This window comes from Oryctolagus cuniculus, chromosome 9 (genome assembly GCF_051225735.1).
Source record: "Oryctolagus cuniculus isolate XC-2025 breed Fujian yellow rabbit chromosome 9, ASM5122573v1, whole genome shotgun sequence".
NCBI classification, from domain to species: Eukaryota; Metazoa; Chordata; class Mammalia; order Lagomorpha; family Leporidae; genus Oryctolagus; species Oryctolagus cuniculus.
In genome coordinates, this window is record NC_142875.1 from 59,369,222 (window position 1) to 59,389,107 (window position 19,886).

Below are 19,886 nucleotides of genomic sequence, written 5' to 3' on the forward strand. Positions count from 1 at the left end.
TATAGAGTAGGTGGATCTATCGTGAACATTTGGTTTGTGTCAGTTTGCCTTATAGCTGGGTTTCATTGTGTGAACTATTTCCAGTCTTTTCAGCTACAAATAGGTGGCGACCAATATAAACTTGCTGCATTATTCCCACTTGAATTATTACCAGAAAACTTTTCTAAAGGCAATAGAATTGCATCTCTTCAAGCATAAAGTCTGTTCTTTACACTCTTCCTTTTAGATCTGAAAGTTGTTACCCCATCACATTTCTTGTCCCCTCTTTTTAACTCTATGAAAACCCAGTACCAATTCACTTGTTCACTGTAACTGAAAAGCCAGCAAAGGTGTTCCACATTACAAAGAAATTCAGAAACTTTAAATTACTCAGAGGTATGAGCAGCCTCCTGCTTAGAACAATAATCTCTTGCATTGATGAGAGCTAACCCTGGATGGGTTAGAGAGAAGGGAGGAGATTTTAATTACAAAGACAAGTTATTGTGCTAATACTTTAAAAAGTGTTATGTGAGTTCAATAAAAAGGGGTAGGAAGTTCAAACAAACACATACACATTCCCCATTGTTCTATTTATACTAGAAGAGTTTTAGCAAAACCATGTTCCTAAATTAGTAGAAATGAGACAATTAAAACTAACCAGCTAATAATGAACACGAAAAATTTGAATTAAGTATTCTTTTATTTTTAATGGTTTCCTGGTTTTAGTCATTTAGCCCGCTAAGATTCTGCAAATGCTTCAGGTGATAAAATAAAGACAATTAATATTCAATTAAAGCAGCCCTAGTCTTATGAAGGGATAACCTAACTGGACAGATATCTATATTACCTTTCAAACATATAAATCAAACAGTATTATAATCCTGCCATCCCATAAATTCCCACTGCATTTAAAATATGGTCCTGAGGGCAGGTTTTAATATACTTGTTGGCATGATGCACGAAGACACCTGTATCCCATACAAGAGTGCCTGGATTTGAGTCATGGCTCCACTTCTATTTCCAGTTTCTTCCTAAGGCACACCCTTGAAAGCAGAAGGTGATGGCTCAAGTAGTTGAGTCCCGGCCACCTCTGTGGGAGATCTGGAGTGAGTTCTGGGCTCCAGGTTTCAGCCTTGCTCAGCCCTGGCTGTTACTGGCATTTGCGAAACGAACCAGCAAATGGAAGCGTTTCTCCTTCTCTGCGTTATAAATAAAATACATTTTTAAAAAGTAAATAAAATACAGTCAAAACTCCTTCTCTTTAATGATCTCGCACCTATACACCTGTCTCACGTTATCTCTTACACACACTTCCCTCAAAATGACTTCTGACCATTCCTCACATGTCCCAGGCTTTTCTTTTGCCTTGGGATTTTGTTGATTCTACTGTTCAAAAAACTGATGGCCTTTCCCACTGCCACTTCTCATCTGCCAGCCACTGTGGAAAAAAAAAAAAAAAAAACTCTTATAACCTATCTAATGGAAAATCCCCACTCCAGAGATTCCACTATCATCACCCTGTTTGTTTGCTTCTAACATGGATGACAGCTTGTAATCATTTTCTTCATTTGTGTTTAATTCTTCTACCACTGGAATATAGACAGTATAGAAAACACAAACTATATATGTCTTCTGTTTCTCTTGTTCCTGTTAAAATATGCTCAATAAATGCTCTTTAAATACTCTGGTCTCAAACAGATATAGTGATAAAATTTTTCTCAAGGAACTTACAGTCCAAAGGGAAGACAGGGTAGAAATACAACCAGAGCAGAGAGAGAAACATGAAAGTGTTCCAACTACAGAATGGGAGCCAAACACTATTAGAACAGAAATATAGGTGGTGATGAGCTGAACAGGGTTATGAAGATTAAATGAAAGGCCAAATTTGAATTAGGTCATTAAACATAATAACATTGGCAATAAAGGCACGGAAGGAACTAAAAACAAGAGGGAGCGTTCAGGATGGAGGTGGGAACAAGGCTGGGGAAATGGATTCAACGTTGAGGGCAGAGAACATGAATGCGTTGACCAGGTGTCCAGATCTGACCTTTAGGGCACACAGGGAACTGTCACCAGGGCATTGAAGATGATGGGTGGTCCATGCCGAAGAAGGCCTAGCACAGGAAGACAGCAGAAAGCCTCCACGGCGTAGTGGGCACCGATGTTTTGATGAAACCTTTCCCTCATCTTCTCCTCTCTGCTTGCTTCAGCATCTCAGGCTCTTGATTGAATTTTCCAGAGATAATGCTTCTATCAACTGTGTCTCACAAACGACATCTAACGTTTCTCCCTCTTCAAGTGCGTTTCCTTACCAGTAATTATCTTCCCCGCCCCTCCCGCCAACTACAGCTTCTCCAAGGCTCTGGCAAATGATAAAGGAAAAGAAGTAGGGACTCAGGTATTTGAGGTTTATGTTGCTAAGTAATGTTTTTAAACCCATTTCCAGTTTTATCAAGGGAGGAAGTCAGGCAATTTTTCACAGGGCAAAGATAATGGCTTATGCCTGTGGCAGCTCAAGTGTCTCTAGCACACCCTCTCTTTCTGGCTTTAATGCCAACTACAGCAACTCCAAACGTCACCCGCACAAAGGGTGAGACAGTCAGCAGACTGCTTCACCAAGATAAGAATAAAGGTGAAAATAAGTCTTTATGCCCTAGGCACCTATGTTTTTACTCTATGATAGCAGGAAGCCCATCCATTAGCTTTTTATAAAGTGGGTTTCTAGTGACTCAAGAGGTTGTTAGTCATCAAAAATGACACCAGACGTCCCCTCAAGTAAAACCTGTGCTCCTCCTAGTTTCCTATTTGAAATCTGTGATCAATTTCACTCTTTAACGCCACACAACTCAATAGTTTTAATATGTAGAGTCTGAATTCCCTCTATCTTCTTACTACCTATAATGACATTATTGCTGTGATACTATTTCTCAACTTCATCAGTGTTATTAGGAATGCATAAGCTCTCATAATTTGATTCAAGCAGTAAGGGCCAGGGCTAGTCTTTAATGCAGTTATCTCAACTGTGTTACTCTGAACAAGCCTGCCTTTATTCATATACATACACCTATAGCTTCTGTATTATTTAAATGGAGTTTTTGTAGCCATGCATGGAAAGCACTTAAGTATTAAAACTTATTGACTGATCTATGAGGGCACTTCAAAAATGTCACAGAAAATGTAATTACAAGGTAAGTTTGAAATCCATGGATGCTTGGGGTCTTCAAGAAGTTCATAGAAAACATGTATTCATAAAAATAAGAATGGGAATAGGAGAGCAAGGAGGAAGAAGGGTGGGAGTGCAGGCGGGAGAAAAGATAGGGTAGGAAGAATCACGATGTTCTTAACTTTGTATATATGAAAAGCATGAAGTTTGTATACCTTAAAGAAAAGCTTTCTGGTTTAAAAAAAATGTACTTAACTTCAGTATGCCAAAAGTGAGCTTTGTACAATGTTTCTTCAGGCAAAAATAATATTATTTATGGGTTTCTTCTTTGCGTCAAAATAAACTTACTTTTTAATTTGATTTTCCACTAACTTTTTGAATTGCCTTAGTAGAATCCTAGAAAGGGGATGGAGGAAATCAGGGCAAAACCCCTTAAGGAAATTCTCACAACTTCCAAGTTCAAGGATTTGCTTATCATTGAACTCCTGAAGTCTCTGAACTTCAGGTTGAGGTTAAAATTAAATAGATGCCCAACAGCTAGAACTCTACCATGTCTTCCTGAAGTATTGTAAATCACAATTATTTCGAAGCATCTTCCAACCCGCACTTTCCAGACTATTCTTGGAGCAATGAGTGATTAACATCTCTAGCAAGAGGGTCAAGTGACTGGCTACTTGGATGATTGAGCCATTTAAGTACAATCCATTTGTAAGTACAATTTTGTGTCATTTTGGTGAGTATAAAATTGCATACTTAAGGAGAGCACTCCCTTTTGGAAATCTGGCTCGTTAATAACACTGAGGAGTAATGGAGTGTGATCACAGTGGCAGTGCTTTTCTCCAAGGCAGTGGTGCCGGGGGCAGTGGGGGCGGCAGAGGCTGTCGAATAACTAATCTCACGTGCTAGCACTAGAACTCCCCACCCACCCATCTCCTCCAGGTCCTGGGAAACCCTGCCATAGGACAACAGCCATCCACCTTGCCCCTGACCTGCCTGGTTTCACAGAATGACAGATCCTTCTTCCAGCTCTGAAGCACAGTGTTGCTGATTTGTATAATAAAGAGCAACCCAAGTCTCAACCACATAGAATGATGTATGCCAGATGTATGCTCTCAGCTGTCAAAGCAGCACAAAAAAAGGCTACCTGTATTATTGACAGGTCTCCTCCCTGCCCCCACCTTATACATTCAGGTCTCAGTTTTGTGTAAGTTGATAAATTTGGTTAGGGTTCATTTTTACTTCCCGACAGTTGCTTTGCCTGTTTAAAATTCTCAGAAGCACATACCGTATGGTGATGAAATGCACAAAGTCCCTTGGAAATTTCCCTGGGAAGCCAATGGCTATGGCTCTGTCAGTTTTTATCAGAAACCTCAGTTCTGTTCTAAGCTCCACATGTCTTGCTTTGAGAAGTGCACGAAAGGTCAGCTGGAATTCAAGTCTCATCAAGCTACACCTAATCGTAAAGAAAGCACACTTTAGATTTTGAACAACTAACAAGTGTTTTTGGCACTTCTCAGGTTGCTCGCAATGCAGGTCATGTTTGTTGACGGTGTAATAACCACATAAAGATACTTCAGCTGTCCGGTTGCGACTCCACTGAATTGATGTGTTTTTGAGCGCACTCAGTACCCTCCGAAAAGTTTGACATGACTAAAAACAAAGTGTGAGTATAATTGCAGCCTTGAAAAGGCAGCCACACAGGTTTTACAACAGTAAAACCATCAACAGTAAATATTTAACAACTACAAAGATTGAATACCCCAAAGGGAAAGGCATATACAGTTAATGGGAAAAGAGAATATGAGGTTTGAGCTCTTGGGTAAGTGAAAGTATTTCCCTTACCAGTCTTTAAACTTTGCAAGGGTATTCATCTAGGAAAACAAAAGTTCACTAGCAGAGCCTATTCAATCCCAAATGATTATTCAACACTACTTCTCCATCCTCTTGTTCTTTTCTTTCCTCAACTCCTCCATGCCACATTTTTTTTCTGCCCCTGGGCCTTTGCACTGGCTCTTCTCTTTCTTGAAGTTTATTATTCCAGGTGGGTGAAAACATCTTGACTCACAGGATATCTACTTTTCTCAGCACACCTACCCAATTATTTCCTTTACAGTGTTTAGCATAATATAAAACTAGTTTACTTACATGCTGAGTTGTTTATTATTTGTCCCTCCACCATAGAATTCCATGAAGACAGGGATTTTGTATCTTACTTTCTTCCATATATAATCCTTCCTCAGTATTAGTGTGTGATTGGATCTAGGATCCCAGGAGATATTGAAATCTGTGGATGTTCAAGTCCCTTAGATAAAATGGTATGTTCCAATAAAACCTCTGCACAATCTCCTGAACACATTAAGTCGTCTCTAGGTTATTTATAATACACACTACAATGTAAATGCTAGGTAAATAGTTGTTACACTGTATTATTTAAGTATCAGTGACAAGAACAGAAAGACTGTTCAGTACAGATGCAGCTCTTATTAATAGAGTTTTTGATCTGTAATTGGTTGACTCAGGATGCACAGGCTATCAATATGGAGGCCAACTGTATACAAAACCTACATCTGTCACTTAAGTGTTTACTAGATCTCTGTTCAATGAATAAAGCATAACAGTAGCAAATACATTAAGACCAGTAATGTTATGGAACATATAAAATGGGTGAACAGCTATCAGCAACAGAATGATTCAGGGAAGAAATAAACCCTACTGAATGCACCCAGAGGCAAAGCAGTCCTAGGCAGGTGAACTATAAAGAAAGGCTGAGTTTGAATTTGAGAATAGAAGACGACTTGAAAACTGAGGATTTGCCGAAACAAACATGAGAGAAGAAGCAATGCATATGGCAGGTTGGGGGGCATTATCAAGCAACCAGAAGTTCCAGGAGAGGATTCAAGTGGGGAAATGAATGGGAATAAGAGCAGAGTCTCTGCTACAGATGGCTGTGAATGCTAGGTTGAAACTAAGTAAATGAGAGCATTATGGAGGATTCAAACACAAACAAAAATACAGGTAAGTAAAATATTGGATGCCACATTTATTGGAAAGTGTTGTCTGTAGGTAAGGAGGTGAGGAGGTGGTATCAAAAAGGAGCATGTTCCTAGCAGGCTGCACAAGAAGCTTCTAGAATACTGGCTACCTTCTCTTTGTTAATGGTCCTGGTGCACATGCAAATGTCTGCCTTATAAATATTCTTTAAATCACACACATGTTTCAAATACTCTTCTGTGTGGTCTTTCAGAAGAAGCTATCTATATTTTTTTAAAGGCCATGAAACCTAGAGGTTGGGAGAGAAGGCACTGCTGGGAGACAGCCAGGGCCAATGTCACCTCTGTCACTTTCAAGTTGTATGTTCCAAAGCACATCACTTACTCAACCTCAGTTCTCTCTGTGGTAGAAATGGGGGTTACATGCTGCCAACTCCAGGGTTGTCATGAGAGTTAAATGAAATACCATGGGTAAACCATTCAACAAAGCATCTGACTGATAGTAAACTCTCACTGGCATCTGTTCATATTACTTCAGTGAGATTTTCTGTCTATCTGCATTTATTTCAATCACATCTTCACTATGTTGTTCAACAATAGATCAAATGAAGTACCATGAACTTGCTAAAAGTACCTGATCCTGAAGGAGTCTCGGCAGATGAGGCTCCATATCCCAGTAATTGCCATCACAGGTTCTCTCCGTGTCCTAACAATGTTTAGGAAGCTCCAGGGACCTAAGGTTTGAAGACTCATGAGCACACATGGGCCTCCAAAGTGAAATAGCTTCTTAAGAAGAATTACAACTGAACTACCAGTCTTAGTCTCCATCTAAACCTGAGAAACTGTAGGGTTGATAGGCCAATTATGTCAATAATTTGCTTTCATATTCATGCCATCTAACATCAAGTCATACAGCACCTGCACTGTGGAACAGCAGGTAAAGCCACTGCCTGCAGTGCCAGCATCCCATGTGGATGCAGATTCAAGTCCCAGCTGCTGCACTTCCTATCCCGCTCCCTGCAAATGCACCTAGGAAGGCAAAAGATGCTCGAGTCCTTGGGCCCCAGCACCCATGTGGGAAAGCTGAAGAAGCTCCTGTCTCCTGGCTTTGGCCTGGCCCAACCCTGGCTGATGTGGCCACTGGGGAGTGAACCAGTGCATAAAGATCTGTCTGTCCCCCTCCCTCTGTAACTCTCACCAAATAAAATTATACACATAACAATACGGCTTTCAGCAATAGGATTTTTTTTAACTTAATATGTATATAGCACTATGTACCAAGTCTTGTTTTAGGTATTTTACAAATATTAATTCATTTAGTATTCTTGGTTACCCTTTGATGTATCGAAGCTTGAAATGTAGGAGAGTGACTGGAGTTCAATTCAAATACCATGTCAACATGCCAGAGTCACCCAGGAGACTAGATTCCTAGGGCTCCTGTAACACAGAACCATATAGGTGATGGCTCAAAATGATACAAGCTTATGGCCTCATAGTTCTGGAGGCTTAAAGTCCAAGACCACATTGTTGACAGCGCTGATTCCTTCCGTGAGCTGTGAGGAATAATCTGTTCCCAGCCTCTACTATGCCTTCTGATGACTTCCTTGGCTTATAGGAGTATTATCTCTGCCTCTACTTAGTGTTCTCCCTGTATATGTGTCTGTGCCCATGCTGTACCACCACTTACATTCAGAGGGGCCTACCCAACTCCGGTACGAATTCATCTAACTTACATCAGCAGTGATCCTATTTCCAAATAGGATCATGTTCTGAGGTACTATGGGTTAGGAGTCATCATGTGAATCCGGAGTAGTGAACAACTCAAACTGTAACACCCGGAGAGTCTGATGAGAAAGGTTCCATCAATCTCCAGGGAGGGGCGCCTGTTTTATAAAGAACTTCCTGGGTACTTATGGTCATCCTTGACCAGTCCATGGACTTATACCAGGAAACAATGTAGCCAAGGGGATAGGATGCAAGGTTTCAACTATCAAAGGATTGGTTGAAGTGCCCTGACTATGATTATTCAGTCATGAGAAAATAAGACTCATGAAAATCTTTACAATGAAAATGGAGACATGACTGAAGATTCATGGATCAGACAATATGAATTTTTTAAAATATTTATTCACCCATTTGAAAGTCAGATTTACACAGAGAGGAGGAGAGGCAGAGAGGCAGAGAGAGGGGGCCCTCCATCTGCTGGTCCACTCCCCAACCGGCCACAATAGCCGGAGCTGCAACAACCGAAAGCCAGGAGTCAGGAGCCTCCTCTGGGTCCCCAACGTGAGTGCAGGGGCCCAGGGGCCCAGGCCATACTCCACTGCCCTGCCAGGCCACAGCAGAGAACTGGATCAGAAGTGGGGCAAACCGGCACCCATGTGGGAAGCCAGCACTGCAGGCGGTGGCTTCACCCACTACACCACAGTGCCAGCCCCTTGAATATTTGAGTGTATAGAGAAGCAGACGAAGGAGTCAAGTATGGCTTTAGGATTATAGTCTGAGAAGCTTAGTAGAATAGTGGAAATGTTGAATCATTTCAGAGTAAGCAAATAATTTCCCCCTAAAAAGGGGTCAAAAATCAGCAAAAATGAACTGTTCATTGAGTGAATGCCCCACAGAAGATACCAGGAACACTGAGATGAACGAACGAGTTGCCACGTCTTACCCTGAGGATTTCAGAATCTACTGGGGATAGAAACAACACAATGCGATTTGATAAGGGCTGCCATTCAAGCTCTGATGGGAGGGAGCTAAGAGTTTGGTGGGTTTCTGTGAAAGAGCGCAGAAGTGACTTAGAATCAGGAGAGAACTCCTCTATTGCTATCTTGTCTAACATAATAAAGGTGCATCAAAATGGTACCCTTTAGTCTTGGTGCAAAAGACTCAGACACAGGACAGGACTGCACTTGTTCTTGCTATTGTATATGTCTGTGCCCAAGACATGGCAAATATCCACAGCCAAGTGGTTGCCTTCTGATGATTAGAGGTTTTTGATTTGGTATTTGTTTGCTTTTCCTCAATTTCTCCTTTAATTTCTAATACCTAATCTGTCCACTAAGATTCTGGCATGTTATAAAAGATTTTTGCAAAGAAATAGGTATTATAGGGCTTAAAGAAATCCACTGAACTTCAGGAATTACCTGGTCCAAATCATTATGCCTTGTCCTCCAGGCTGGTGTGCTGAACACAGAGACAGGTCATGTGAAAATCAGAATTGAGCATCTCATTAAAATTCAGCTGAGCCTTTTCCAGGATTATTTGTGCATCACTGCAGGCCTGTCCACAAATTGTCAAAAGACCACAGCATTCATCTCCTGTAGTTTTCCAATCTATTTAGAAAATGCAGATCTGAAGGTGAAAATCGGGTGGCTGCAGAAAACAGGCAGAGAAGTCCCTTCGCATATTTTCCCCTTGTTACCTGGTTCCATGGACATAACCCTACCAGAGCTGAGGAAGAACATAGATTCTTGCTGCATCAGTTCTTTTAGACTTAGGCTTACTCTCCAGTAATTATATATGAAATCCTGATTGTATTCGTATTAGTTTCACAGAAATAACAGAGGTATTGGCTTATAATAAACAGATTTTATAGTGTTCTGGGTGATACACATAAGGATCACATTGGGCTGAAATCAGCTGTCAGCAAGGCTGCATTGACTTCTGGAATCTCTTGGAGAAAATCCATTTCCTTGCTTTATCCAACTTCTAGCAGCCACCTGCATTCCTTGGTTTGTGGGCTCTTCCTTCACTCCTCACAGTGTCATTACTCAACTCTCTGCTTCCACAGATGTGGATTTTCTGATTCCAATTCCCATGCTTTCTTAATGAAATCTGTAGGGTTACATTAAGCCCACCCAGATAACATAGGCATCTTGATTTAGGCACATCTGTAAAGTCCTTTTGTCCTGTTAGACAATTGTTTAAGATTCAGATGTGGGAATCTGAGGGAGAATGGGAAGTAGTCACCTAGCTGACTATGGAGCTGCTTCTAAGTTTGGAGCAGCTGTTTTAATTCTGAGCCCCACTCTTCCACAGGGCGAACACATCTTCTTGTACAGGAAAGAATGAGCAGTCATCCCTGGCATGCTGTTGCACTCCAGCTTGCACAGACCCCAGAAAACCAGACTTCCAGCAATTACTATGGTATTTCAACTAAGATATACATTTCTTTAAAGGAGGGTACAAAAGGGCTTGTGTGGAATATACATTGGAAATATATATTATAGGAATATATTATGAAAAAACTATGTATAGATTTCAAAAAATTTTTGCACCAAAAGAAACTCTCAATTCCATTTCCGATCAACTCCTTGAAGCCTCCTTCAAAGTGATTAAAATCTTACTGAAATTAAGCATACCTTTCCATCACTAACTTCAATGTAAACTTCTTACATCTCAGAGTCTAGCATGTTATCTTGAACATAGTAGGTATAAAATAACTGCAATTAATACTAATTGAAAGAGGGAGCTATGCTTTATAAATAGGTATGATCTTCACGCCAATGTTTTTCATGAAAGAATTCAAGTTATTTTTTAAAAAGAATCTTAGCAGGGACATAAACACTCATCTGGATCTGGTATTCTAGTGTAGCAGGTGACGTTGTCTGACATGCCAACATCCTGTATGGGTTCTGGTTCCTATATGGTGGCCCAGATGCTCTACTTCCTACCCAGCTCTCTACTAAAAGCAGCAGAAAATGGCGCAAGTGTTTGGGCCCCTGCCATCCACGTGGGAGACCTGGCTAAAGCTCCAGGCTTCCATCTGGCTCAGTCCTGGCCATTGAGGCCAACTAGTGCTGGAATCAGTGGATGAAGATCCCTCTCCCCTCTGTTTCTTTCTAACTCTGCCTTTCAAATAAAAAAAAAAAAAAAAAAACCACTTATTTACAGTTATAACTGAAAAAGTCAGAGTTTTAAACTGGTCATCCAAAATTCTAAGACAAAACAAAAGCATGTATTTATAAAAGTCCTTAATCTTCAGAGGACTTGATAGAAGTTTTTTGTCCCATCTATGTACTTGAATATACAATTGAATATACTTAAGTTCCACCTTTTCAATTCTGCAAATATTTCAATGAAATTCACACAAGTGCAAAGTTGACCATAAGTGATACCTGCATTTCTGAATGTAAGTTTCTATAAGTGTCCTGTACATAAACAACGGGACATAATGAGTTAAATTGTTCACTTTCCTGGCACAGTAAAGTATAATCTGTGAAAACAGATGTATTAACACAATCTTACAGATGAACACATTATATCTCACTTGCCATCTTCTCCCTCTCTTCTCCAGAATCTGTGGCTACTGAAACATGTTCATTTTGCTTCAAATCAAATTCCATTCATCTCTCTACATCCTATGAATTAGCTGTAAATCTAGATATAATAGAAAACCCATTTTCAACCATATACATTAAATATTTCTTCCCTCACAACTCAACAATGAGAACATAAAAGCTAAGTCTTCCCCATCCCATCCCTTCCATTGTATGCCAGATGAGAAATCAGTAGCCATTCTCAAACATTTCCAGATCTAATGACCTCTTAGCTGTGTAATCAAGGATAAAGACTTCTTTCTTACACACTTTTAAAAATTAATAGTCTGTAATAATTTGAGTGTAGGAAAATGGAATACAAAACAAATGCTTATTGGTTCTCACTGCTAAAAACGTCTGATGTTAGAAGAAACTTTGGTTTCCACAGAAAATATTGGCTTTCCCATTAGCCATCTGTTAGATGGTGGGACTGTTCTGTGAGGCTTTCTCAGCTGGAACATTTGGAATATGAATACATTGTTGCAAAAACTCACATTGTTGGCCATAATGTTTGTGATAATGTTGTTGACTTACCAGATGTCCTGGAAATTCCTGGGGTGTAAGTATTTCCAGTCGTTCCAAACCCTTCTGTCATGTTTCAGAATGGTGTTTGGTGTTTATGACTATCTATTTCTTATAGTTTTCTATGGAATTTCTTTCAGTCAAGTATTCTGTAGACCAAAAGACAGAAATACCTACCATTTAACTGTTCATGCTACCCTGAACTGTACAGATAGTCCATACATAAAAGGTCTATTTGCTATTTTTCAAAAAGAATTCCTTCGCCAAGGCCAACTATATACATCCATCCTGTGTAAGATGAAAAAGCATGACCTTCAGTGTACTTGTCTCCAGCTGGTAAAGAAGCAACAAAATCTAACAGTTGAATGTTTTGCTCACTCATTATGCGGAAGGAGTTTGTTTGAAATGTGAATAACCTCTGTCTTCAGTCTAGGCCTTGCCTTTTGAAAGTAGATTAATGGAGTGATGAATAAAGTGAAAAGTACTCCACACTTTCGCATGCAAATAGATGAGACTCCGCTTGCAAAGGGAATTATCTCTTGCCAGTCTGCTTCTTCACCTGTTTTCATTTAAAGCAACAGGCTCCTCTGAGCAGAATGAGGACTTGTTGTAAATGGGAATCCATTTCAGTCCTCCCTAAAACTCTGACTGCTGCACCAATCATACATGACTGTATGTACTTGTCCAACTGCACTTCCTGACTCATTTTTATCCTTTAGGCCCATGAGAGGGATACAGCATAAGGGCTTTAAAGTGTGATTTCGTTTATATTCAAGACTCCTTCACCACCACACAGCTCTAGTTTATTTGCTTCTTGGAGTTTACATCATGTCACAGCAAAGAAGCATACTGTTCAGACTTAGTCACCCATCTTCTTGAGGTTCTGCTCATCTGTCTACCCCCTGACCAGCTGCCCTGCCATGTATAACAGCCACAGAGTTAACCCATCCCCATGATTCCTTTGGGTTTAGTGGTTCTTGCTTTTGCTTAAAGACACAGGAGTATGTGATGACCGTTCCATGGCATGACTTTTAGATAAACCCCACAACCACATACCCCCCTCAACCGGACTTTTTCCGTTGGACTCTCTGATGTGGGGCAGCTTAGATAATTTTAAGTTCATGAGCTGGAGCCACACCTCCTTCATTCACTCTGTTGCCACGCTCACCTACCTGTCAATCAGGTGACCTCTCCCCAGGAAGTACTTCCTCTTACCCAGGACATAGGTGTAGTACCAAGTAAACACTTCTGTTTCTCTAAGCAGAGTAGGGTATGATAATTCCTTTTCTTTGGCCCACTCTCCCTTAACAAAACCCTAATGAGCCTGTGTATTTTTCTCACTTTGTAAATTAAGTTTATCACACTGCATGCCATGTTTGGGTCTATACTTAGAATTCTTCTCTAAGTAAAAGACAAGTGTCTGGAAAAAAAAAAATTTAGACCCAACCCAGCCAATAACATCTCCAATCTGGGAAGCAGGTTTAATCACCATTTGGTCTCACATACCCTCTGAGGTTGCACTGCCTCCTCCCCACACATGCAGGTAAAGCCCAGGCCCACCTCCCCACCCCCCACTCCCATCTCCTGGGCCCCCAAGGTCTCCATTCTCACTTCCCTTCATTCCACTTCATTCCACCCTGGGGAATCGGCCAGACTCAAGTCTATTCTCTAGCAGGATGGTCTTCTAAAGCAGACTAGACCTGAAGAACCTAAACTTGTAGATTTTTTTCCCTCCTCATCCTTCCTTTATGGAGAAAATTACAAAACTCAGAACAGAGGTGCAGACAGGAACATTGGAGAAATTTTAAAGTCATCTGTTAATATCTCACAGGAGGTATGCTACAACCTAAGTGACGAGAACAGTGGGAAAAGAAAGAAGGCCAAAAATGGGACCTGGAGAACTGATAATCTTCTCAGCAATTTGCTGATGTTCAAAGAATTATGCTCCAACCACCGCCAACAGAGGAATCCTTATCTCCAGATTCACATTCTGCATGAACTATGTCCTAGTAAGCAAAGGTCTCCTATTTCTAACTTTGAATTTAATAGCAGTTGTCAAGTTACGTAATCTATGATTAAAGGAACGAGTACAAACTGGTGACAAGAGAAATACTGACCCCTCTACCTTTGTCCTTCAAGTGCCTACGTTGTTCTGAAGCAAACTTTCTTACTAATAAAGATTCTCTACTTTGGGAAAACCTCCAAAAGGAAGGAAGAAATGGAAATGTAGAGCTGAATAACCATTAAAATGATCGAAGTCAGTAGTTTTACATCTTGACCATACATATCCATCACGTGGGGAGACTTTGCAGTTATACATGCTACTGAGCAATGACTCACTACTCGGTGTGCGTAGACGCCAATACCACAGCACCATCTTTTGAGAAAAAAAGGTTCTATTGCTATCAGCAAGGAGACAGGAGGAAAGGCTCAATTTTTTTTTTTAGATTGGAAGAATTTTATTTTTTATTTAGTAAATGTAAATTTTCAAAGTACAGTTAATGGATTACAATGGCTTCCACCCCCAATAATTTCCCTCCCACTCACACCCCTCCCATCTCCCGCTCCCTCTCCCATTCCATTCACATCAAGATTCATTTTCAATTCTCTTTATACACAGAAGATTGATTCAGCATATATTAAGTAAAGATTTCAACAGTTTGCACCCACACAGAAACACAAAGTGTAAAATACTGTTTCAGTACTAGTTATAGCATTACTTCACATTGGACAACACACTAAGGACAGATCCCACATGAGAAGTAAGTACACAGTGACTCCTGTTGTTGACTTAACAATTTGACACTCTTGTTTATGGCGTCAGTAATCTCCCTAGGCTCTAGTCATGAGTTGCCTAGGCTATGGAAGCCTTTTGAGTTCGCCGACTTCGATCTTATTCCGACAGGGTCATAGTCAAAGTGGAAGTTCTCTCCTCCCTTCAGAGAAAGGTACCTCCTTCTTTGATGGCCCCATTCGGAAAGGCTCAATTCTGTCTCTTCAATCTGGAGTAGGTTTTAGAGGTTAGGAGGGACAAGTTGGCAGGCAGAAGCACTGTTGGGACACTTTCTGCTTGGTGGACATTAGCGCTGGATCTTGCTAGTCAATGGACCTTTCACTTCTGAAAGGACTCCAGCATTCAGGTTCTGATCCGTTTCATTCCTTGATGAGGAAACACTGATTTCAGGTGTTACTTCAGATGAAAGCCTATCTTTTCTGCATGCTCAAGCCACTTGCGACTATTATCTCTGTTCTAAGAGCTAATCACATTTGTTGGGATCTTTGCCAACATTTAAATATGCATCAGGCACTGGTCCCCTGCTCTTAGTCATTTCCAGTCCACAGTGACTGAGGTTCTCAGGATCCAGTTAGAAACACAAATAAGTCACCCTGCAATGAATACCTTTCAAAATTTTATGCTAAATCTTGGCTTGGGGATCCTCCAACAGCCTAGAGAACATTCCAGACTTTCAGATCTATCCAAGTAGCTTGGTAGCTTGGTGCCCTCTTATCCCAGGCAGACTCTCATGAATCCAGAGCACCTTGAGGGCTCAGTCCAAGTTAGTCTTCGTTGCCTCCGAAAGCCCCCAGTCCACCTGGTATTTACAGAGCAGGGCCAGTTTGAGCCAGTTCTTGCAATTATGCACATAGGCCCTGCCCCATCCCAGACTAATTAGATCACCATCTCCACAGGTGATAACCAATTAGTAGTATGTTGTTTTAAAGCTCCCAGGTGATTCTCACACGAAAGCTGGGGCTCATCAGTCCTACCTGCCTTCACATTTAAGCAGGTAGCTTGTAATTTCTCCAAGGTAAATCATCATAAGTAAAAGAGCACTGACTTGAGACTGCTCCTGAATCTTAGTTTCCCCCATAACTCACTCAATCTCACCACATAAGCAACATTTTAGAGTGCCCAAAACAGGTTCTGCTCCAGTTTTATTTCAATATGGAAGAGAACACATTAGAATACTATGTATTTTATTCATGTTTCTCCCATTCTGAAAGCTGTAACTTTTGTTCTTATTTCCCCAAAGAATGACTCTACAGCCCTCCCCACCCATTCACAAGTTTGATAAATGTTAAACAACACATTTATGAGATAGCATTCCATTCTAGTATGACATTTAAAAGCTCTGAAGTTTAATTGCTGTGGATAACCATCGATCATTGCAGGGATACCCCTGGGACGGTGGACTCTGAGGTATGTCATCCATCTCGTGGCGATACTGTGGCTGGCTGCCTTCTCCCCTTCATCACTGGGTAAGGGGCTGATGGAGATCGGCTGCTGCACTTTCAAAGTGCCTCCTGTTCTCTCACCCGCTCTGCATGACTACTGAACTGAGCCATGTTGTGACAGTCTGCCTGCTCTTCCCTGTTCAGATTAATGAATACAGCTTTAGCTGTTAATTCAAAGCTAGTCAAGCTTATATCCAACAATTAGAGGCCAATTTTCATATTCAGCTCTAGTGTATGTGTGGAAGGGTACAGGAGAGGGCTGCAAGTTGGCATGATTCTTTAGCAGGGACAAGGAAGGAGGAGGAGGCATCCAGGATCCTGAAGACTGATACCTGAAACTCTCATTGGGTCAGGCTACAATAAAATGCTTCAAGCCTCAACATTTTTGCAAGCTACAACAATGCGACCTTGGGGGGTTGTGCTTCCTGCCCTGAAGCTAGACTGCAATCCATCAAAAATAACAAGCACAGAGCAGGCCCCTGTGCACTTCCGCCTTGGAGGAGGGTCAGCAGCTAAGCCAGTATTAGAATACGCTCTAGAGTCAGAAGCTGACTCTCCTACTTCTCCTTGCTCCCTTCCACAATAAGAAATGCTGTGTTTCCTTGTACTTAGAATTATGAAAGTGACCTCATATGCCCCATTTCAGGATCACCTAGGACAACAGACACTCAGTACTTAATTCTCAATCCTGCCATGGCCTGCCTGATAAAACAAGGTTCTGAATGCCCTGTCTTGCTCAGGAAAACTGTTCATGGACCCCGGGTGCCAAACACTGCCAAAATGCATTCCTACCAGAATTTCTAACCTACGCAAGTGGGAAAACAAAGCCCATCCTGGGTATTCCTGCCCCTGGATACTGAGGTAGAGGTGGTTCAGAGGAGCACATGTCTGAGAGAGTCAGGCATTTGCCCTGGAGTGAGAAGTCTCCTTAGTCCTTTTGAATGGTCTTTTTCAAAAAGCACGTGATCCATGGTTGGACTACGGTACACAGCAGCTGGACATAGCTTCCATGGTGCTGATGATTGGTCACTTTTCTGATTGAATTTTATTTCTGTTCCACCTCAGTATTTAGCAACTTCTTTAGTATCTCTACTAGTTTTTCATTACAATTAAGCTACCTGCAAGAAGCTAACTTACGAAGGAAAAGGGATGTTTTCACTCACAGTTTTGGTGGTTCACTACCCAAGAGCCAGTAGAACCCGCTGGTTCAGCGGTCTTGTGAGGCCAAAGGATGATGGAGTGTGGAGAGCCAGGAAGCTGAGAGTGAAAGATGCTCAGCTTACATGGGCTTTTATAATCAATTATCTAAAAAAAAAAAAAAAAAAAAAAAAAAAAAAACTACCACATGATGGCACATCCCTAATCAACACAATTGAATTAAGCCTCCACCCTCTTGAACTTATGACTTTGGATTGTAAACATCTGTGAGATGGGGAGTCAAATCATGTTCCAACAGCTCAACTGTGCAAGGAAGCGTCCAGGAACGGGGTGTGTCTCCGCCTGGTGGTGACCGTGGAGACTGGAGTGATCGTTTGGTTTTAGTATCCCCAGTAAGAAAGTAAACTAACAAACGAGTAGCAGGCACTTATCCTAGCAGCTAAGACACTGCATCCAAGACCAGAGTGCCTCGGTTCAACTGCCAACTCCAGCTCATGCCTTTGTGAGAGGCAGCAGATATAGCTCAAGTAATTGCGCTCCTACCACTCACCTGCGAGACCCGGCGTGAGTTCCTAGACCCTAGCTTTTGCCCAGCAGAGCCCAGCTCCATTTCTTGTGGACATATGGGGAGTGAAAAAGCAAATGGGAGGGTTCTCTCCTTACCTTTCTGTCTACCTCTCAAATAATTAATTAAAAGGCAAAAGTTTGAGGTAGCACAAGTAAAAACCATTTTTGACAGACCTCTAGTCTAATCAAACACTTGAAGTCTCTGTTTTCAAACAGTATCTATTATCTTGCCTGTGTCTAGCACATAGGTTGTACTAGTACAGAGTCTAGTACACAGTTTGAATTTAATCAGTTGTGGAGTAGAAAAATATATCAATGGGGCCAGCACCACCTGCAGTACCGGCACCCTATATGGGCACCTGTTCGAGTCCCCACTGCTCCACTTCCTATTTAGCTTTCTCCTTGGCCTGGGAAAGCAGTAGAAGATGGCCCAAATCCTTAGACCCCTGTACCCATGTGGGAGACCCAGAAGAACCTCCGGGCTTCGGATGGCTCAGCTCCGGACCAGGCGGCCATTTGGGTAGTGAACCAGAGGATGGAAGACCTCTCTCTCTCCATCTCTCCATCTCTCCCCCCCACCACCTCTGCCTCTCTGATAACTCTGCCTTTCAAATAAATAAATAAATGGAAAATATGTCATTATTTCTTGTTTTCCTGGAAGTGTGTATGAGGGTCCTTCAAGTGTTCATGAAAAATGAAATTAAAAAATAATGTGCATTTTCCTTGAATGTTTTAGAACCCCTGATATCTAATTTGAAACTTACACACTAAGCCATGAAATAAGAAGTTTAATGTTTATAGGTTAATGGCTATCTATGACGGAAGCTGGAAGCCACAGGCATGTTAATAAGGAAGGATCCAGAATGAGAATACTGCTGTGAATAGGGTGGTAAGAGGAATCCACTTTGAGGAGGTGACATTGAAGCTGAGACTAGAAAAGGAGGAGCTAACAGAGCTGGGCAAGCAGCACTGCACATGCTACAAACCAACATCACAAAGTCTGGGGGCCCCATGGAGATGAGAGCCATTGGGCATGTAACAGTGAGAAACGGGTGAGGTGAGGCTGCATATTTTAGGTTGTACCCGAAGTTCCTGCACTCAAAGGGAGGTCCAGGCATTACCTGGGAACTTAATGGAAATGTAGACTCTCAATCCCCCATCAAAGGCACCAAATCAGAACCTGCACTTTAATAGGATCCCCAGGTCATCCTTTTGCATTTTTGATATTAGTAAACACTGGTGTAGGAATCCACTGAAAAGCTTACACAGCACAGTGTGGATATCTGCTTTATATTTTCAAAAGGATCATTCCAGCGCTGTGATGAGCATGGGTTAGTGTTTTCATGGCTATTTTCTTATTATTCCTAAAATTTGGATCATTTGACTAGATTACTGCTCCTTCTCCTTCCAAGGCTAAGTCCTGCTGTACTTTGGCCATCTTCCATCTGAAGTCCAGCCCAGTGGCTCCTGCCTCACTTTTCTGCTTATGCATTGCCCTGTGCCATTGCCCACCTGCCTTGCATTTTCAAGTGTCATCTGCTCTGTGTTCTCCAGAGCCAAGCTGTGCCCACACATCAGGAATCTCCAGCTTCTCCTATCCTGATGGACTCCTCGGAGGCTGGTGACAGCACCTGCCTTTCATATTGCACCCCACACCTTCGGCTGCTTCTTCCAGACCCAGCCTCTGCCTCCCAGGTGCTTCCGTGCTACATCCATCTGTTCCCACGGCATGCCCCTTCCAGGCCCCAGGAATTCAAGGACCAAGTAACAGATGAGCATTCCAAGTGACTATAATTCACTTCCAAATATGAGAAAGGAGTTCATATGTAAATTCCAGCCATCTTCATATAAAAAATAAAACTTTTATAACCGATTGTTGGGGGAGCTGTTAATGAGCTAACCACTTTTAATTCAATATTTGACAGTAATTGCAACAGAATTACATTTAACAAG

The 19,886-nt window shown here is 41.5% G+C and overlaps 1 long non-coding RNA gene across 1 annotated transcript; it reads right to left on the reverse strand.

Moving 5' to 3' along the window:
• Positions 1–9,279: 9,279 nt before the first annotated feature.
• On the reverse strand, positions 9,280–17,485 carry LOC149124569 (uncharacterized). The gene is made up of 3 exons (XR_016213741.1): positions 17,372–17,485; positions 11,985–12,121; positions 9,280–9,464 (listed from the first exon to the last, which is right to left on the reverse strand). It is a non-coding gene; the product is annotated as an uncharacterized LOC149124569 (long non-coding RNA).
• Positions 17,486–19,886: the final 2,401 nt, after the last annotated feature.